Source organism: Miscanthus floridulus, chromosome 2 (genome assembly GCF_019320115.1).
Source record: "Miscanthus floridulus cultivar M001 chromosome 2, ASM1932011v1, whole genome shotgun sequence".
Taxonomy (NCBI): Eukaryota; Viridiplantae; Streptophyta; class Magnoliopsida; order Poales; family Poaceae; genus Miscanthus; species Miscanthus floridulus.
Window position 1 is genome coordinate 147,639,607 of NC_089581.1, and position 5,861 is coordinate 147,645,467.

Below are 5,861 nucleotides of genomic sequence, written 5' to 3' on the forward strand. Positions count from 1 at the left end.
CTGGACTTTGACCAAGCTGTGTCTAGTCAATGTATGGCACTTGGCCAAGGGTGCGAGGGTGCGACTGGACGCTGATGTGGGATGCAGGGCTAGCGTCGGATCATGCGGTCCAGAGAAGGTGGTGTGTGGGATTGTGAGTGGATGCAAACAAGGGCTGCGATCGGACATGCAGGGGCTGTGTCAGGTCACACATGATGTACGCTGACGTAGGCACCTCATGCGCACATAGAACTGAGGGGAAGAGCACCAGACGCTGTGCTCATCAGGTCACCTCTAATCGAACATGTCCGATCAATAAAAATCAGCTCTAGGAGCTTACTGGAATTGACCAGGCCCTGAGGAGCGTCAAGTCCGATCGCTGCTCAAGTGAGTCAGGTCCTAACTTAAGTAAACATGTGATTAGGAGATGACCATTGGAGATGAACGGGCGAGGTTTGAAGGAGGGACGTGTGGCGTCCATCGGTGCACCAGACGCAGGTGACCAGAAGCTAGGGTGCGTCCGGTCAGGTGAGTCTGGTCGTGTCTGCATAGAGCAATGGCCCTATTCGTTTGGTGGGTCTATAAGTAGACCATGGCTGGCTTGGGGGCTCATCTCTTGACACTTCCTTGTGAGCCTAAGCAAACACCTCCTACTCATCTCTATCATTGATTCATTATCATAGTGAGATTGAGAATTATTCCTAGTGCATTTGCTTGAGTGATTACATCTAGTGGTACTTGGGGATCATTGTGGTTGCGGATTTCTTGTTACTCTTGGTTGTTACCGCCACCTAGGTAGCTTGGAGCAGCGAAGGAGCATCGACACGGGTTGGTGATTGTCCGTGGCTATCTCCCGGTGATTTGTGAGGGGTCTTGTACCTTCCCCAACGAAGCGCCGAAAGGTAACTCTAGTAGATTGCTCGTGTCATTGAGTTACCTCACTTGTGGGTAGGTTCTTGAGGCGTCCATTTATTGGACTAGGTTTGTGAAACACCTTAGCCGCTGAACCACCAAGTGTTGGTCGACGCAACGGGGACTAGCGTTCCGACAAGCACGTGAACCTCGGAAGAAAAATCATGTGTCATCTTGTGATTGGATTTCTCCCTGTAATTGATTGACATTCATATTGATTGATTCATCACACTTGCCATGGCGGTATAATCACCCTACTCTCCCTTGTATTACTTTCTTTACATTCTTGCCTAGTGTCAAGCTCTTTAGTGTAACTAGTTGTGAGTGCTTGTTAGTTTGGTTAGTGAGGCTCTTTAGTTAGTCTTTGAGAGCTCACTAACTTAGCGAGTAGCATCCTAGGCTTGTATGGAATTAGTGATCATAACAACTAAAATTGTTGGGTAGGTGGTTTGCAACCCTTATAGAGCTAGAGCAAAATTGTATTTCGCCGTTTAGCGTACTAATAAATTGCTCTAGTGATTTTGTAGAGTTTTATATAGACTATTCACCCCCCCCTCTAGTCATATTAGGACCTTTCAGTCACTTGCTATCCTATTTATCTGTTAGTCGATGGGTCAATCACCCGCGCCTATGCGTCCGACTGCGCCCGTGCTCGACCGGTGCCCACGCCCGAGCCTAAGGTTCCGACAAGACCTTGCGCGGTGTCGGGTAAGTTCAGTGCCTTCTCTCTCTTCGACTCATCTCTCTTCTTCCTCAACTCTGGCGGGCATAGAAGGAGGTTCAGGGGGAGGAAGGTTGGCTAGGCGGTGGGACAATGACAGGGTGGTTTATGGGCCCTGGCGGTGGTGGAGGTAGCCGGGCCAGGTCATGGCGGAGGCGTCACGACGAGCTTGCTGGCGCCCTACCCTAGGGTTAGGGTGGGCAGGGTCGAGGGGCGGGGATAGGAGATGGGTGGCACGGTGTAACACCTCATGTGTTATGAGCTTGCTTAGCATCTAGGTTAAGGTCAATGAAAAAAACAATTTATATAAATAAAAATAAAATATAACTTGTGTGTCGTACTTAAGTAGAGATGATGAGTAAGTGGTGTAGTTGAAAATGCAACTTTAATTTTTGAAAACAAATTTTGTTAACTAGTGTTCTTGAGAGCTCAAAATCAAATCCGAAATTTAATCTAGAACTCTTCGTGAATCAGCAAGAAATTGAACTTATGTTTAAAATGCCATTTTTGTGAATTATATTGAGCAAAATAGTTTAATGGTGCTTGAATACTTTGCTCCTATGGGTTAGTATGAAGTATGGACTATTGCGTGAAACACTTGTTGGTTGAAGTTAATAAGGTTTAGACAAATTAAAAATTGTGGCAAAGGTGTTAATGGCTTTTAGTGCAAGCCGAGCTCTGGACCTTCTAAGACTAGAAGGAAGAAGACAATGTCATCTTGGCATTTACATTTTAACTAAAATACTTAAGCACTAGCTCCATGATTTTGTTTTGTTGGTTGCCTCTAAGTGAGTGCTTTAGCAGGGTGTAGTTCACGGATGAGTTGGAGTTGTTGTGGCATCGCAAAAATTGCCCTAACATCCTAAGAACACGCTGTGACCAGGCTGTTGGTGCTCCGTTCATGAACCAGTGCTTAGCATGATGAACCCATGTTGGCACCTATCTATCTCTCTCGATGCTCACTCTCCGGCCATTCTCGTTGCTCGGACGAGAAGCCCTTAGTACCTATTAGGATCTTGAACTCTTGTTTTAATCTCAATCGAGCTCTAATCGATTGGTTTTTATGCTTTAAAATTTATTCATGACCTCTCCTCGTGCTGGCTGGTTTGGTGTGCATGGTCACCATGCTCAGGAGTGCGGCGTTGCACGGGGGTCATTACACGCGCGCACCGCGAATGACCTTGCCGGCGGCTGTCTCATCGCCGCCCGTGCTGTGCATTGGGTCGAGCCGGTCGTGGCCACCTCATGCTAGGCCAGACGAGCTATGCCTTGGCTCATGTGCACACGAGCGCTACACCGCACCGCTGCACTGTGCCGAAGTGCTACCACTATGCTATGCCGGTGTAGCCACTGCGTGACCACTGTCACCGCGAGCATGTGCCATCTTGATCGATGAGCTACGCACAGGGCCATGCTAAGGCCACGGCCATTGTGTTGTGTCTATGTGGCAGCTGCCCTGCCCTACGATTCAACTACCGTGAGCTGTGCCGCCGCCACCATGTCTGGGTCAACCGACCCTAGTCACAGGGTGACGGTGACGCCTCTCTGCTTGCCCTAACTCGCTACCGGCCATGGGAGATCCCTACTCAAGTGGGGCTGCTCCAATGCAAAAGCACATGACATGTCTCTTTGTCACATCATTCGTGCATGCATGCTCATACTGCTGCCATCAATCGGGGCCGCCCTATCTTAATCCGATCGAGCTCACTCGTGTGACCTCCCCACAACCATGCTGAGCGTAGATCCACCGTTCCTCCTTCTTCCAATCACCAGCTCAAAGCCTCCTAGTCTAATTCCTCATACCGGTGAGTAGCTTAGAAAGTTAGCTAGGTGTCGCATTCTCATCGATCCCAGCCTTGGTCTGTCAGTGGTCAATTTTGGTTTCTCCTTGCCGCCAGTCATGTGCACCGCCATGACTAGAGGGTTGGGGGTAAGGCCCATAGGAGTGGTAATAATTCAAGTGCTCATAACCCTGAGTTTGCCTTCACTGCCTCCTCCCGGTGCTCGCGCTATTTTGGCCAGGGTGCTCATCGTTAGTGGGGTGACACATCGGTGTCCATCGTAGAGCGCTGGCACCCCGCTCAGTCGCATGTGGCCAGCTCTACTCGGACCGCCTCTGACAGAGCCATCACCTCGAACAAGATCACTATAAGCTCCTTATGCTCAGCTGCTCAATGATTAGTCTTCTAGCTACTCTGGCTCAATGGAACAGTCATGTCGCCGCCATGGATAGCCGCTCGGCGCTGCAGTTCACACCAGTGCGCCTCCGAGTCCCTAACCACCACCCATCCTTGCACATTTAGCCGTAGATGCTGGTCAGCCCCTTACTTCCATCATTGCACACCTAGGTTGCCCGATGTAATCGCCCTATGCCATCGGCCGCCATGCCGGCGAGCCCGAGGATCCCCAGGGACCTCCCCATTGTAAAGGCAAAACCACTATCGGTGGAAATAGTACACATAGCATTCGCATTAATCTCTAGAAGCTCGGGGGGGGGGGGGGTCTGCAAAATAGTTAAATGCGCGCGGGTGCCCTCGGCCTTGGGCTGTATTGGGCCGCCGCGACGTGCGCGCAGCGGTGCTCGCGCGGGGCTACTAGGCCGAATCAATGGGCACCGGCCCTTTTATTTTTCTAAAGTATTTTCTAATTTAGTTTTTAAGATAAACCTGTAAATTCAATATAAATCTATGTAGTTAACCAAAAATTGTGAACCTAAATTTGTTAGGTTCCCAAAATCAAGATATGTCTACTAGTATAATTGGTTCACATAGCTTCATAAGTATTTTCAAGAGTGATCTAATTAATTTTAGGTGCTTAATATTGTTAAAATATAAACTTGTAGGAATTATTGTGATAAATTGGTGATAGTGTTGGCTCTAAAACTTTCACTATAAATTCCTAACATTATTAGATGTTCAGTGTAATTTTTGTAGCTCCATAATAATCAGTTTGCTAAGGTAGCTAAATGAGTTCCAGTTCAAATATATATATGTTTAATCGATAAAATGCCAAAACACCCGGGGATTGTAAAACTAGAACATTTTCCGAGAAACGACGCCTTACTAGACAACGTGAATACATAGTCTAGTATGTTAGTCGTTAGAGCTAGCTCGTTAGCTTGAGAAGCGTCAACGTATTTTAAGAGTCGCGGTTGACGTTGGTTAATTTTGTTTTCTGTGTTGCATCCATGTATATCATAATAGGAACAACGATGGATCATGGAGTCATCTAGAGTAGCAGAAAAGATGGTGCCTTGATGATCATGTCACCATGATGGAGTGTTAACCTTTGGTTATATCTTACCTAGGCAAGCCCCGATGCATAACCTCTAATATATTTTGCACTTTATTTTATGCTTGTACAATAAGTTTTTAGGAGTTGAATGAAACCCACTTGCATATATATATATATATATATATATATATATATATATATATATATATATATATATATATTATCCTTATATATCCTTATCCTATGAGTCCTACTAGTATGCCAGGATCATGTAGATTGCTATGCTATAGGATCCGGTAGAAGTCGAGTGATTACCTGTCACTCGCGAGAGATAGGAATTATATTATTTTTATTATTATCATATTACTATCACATGGAATATATATATATCAGGATGATAATTGGAGACCAGATAGAATGGTACTTTGGATCTGGACTTGGTTAGGCATTCGAGCAAGGCTCGGGTTGCATTTGTTCCGCCTGTGTCGATTGAGGACCGTCCATTGTTGTGGATGGTAGTCAGATCACAGACTTATTATCCTAAGCATATACTTGCTTATGGGAGCAGGAAGGCTCGTTACGCTCTTGTTGTAGGTTCTGGCTCTTTCCGGACCGATTGATTGGAGGCGGGGAAAGGTGGAGGTCTAAGCACCATACTGAGTCTAGGTCTCAAGTGTGGGGGCTTAGAGTCCAAGTTTGGATGGGGACCTAGACCCCTCAACATGAGTGGAATGGGTTGGTCTCATTTATGCCTGGGGTACAAGCAAGGCATGTGTTTTGGATACCTAGCTGGGATACATTGGTTCGCAAATCGTCGTTTCTATGAGACGGTACGACTTGACTATGGTCTATGTTGACGGAATATCGTCGGCAGTCCATCGAGGGGCACCCCGCGATGGTAGATTGATCGGTAGAGGAGCGTGTAATCGAGAACAAGAAGGCAACAGAGACACACGAGTTATATAGGTTCAGGCCGTCGGTACGATGTAATACCTTACTCCTGTGGTCTGTTGAT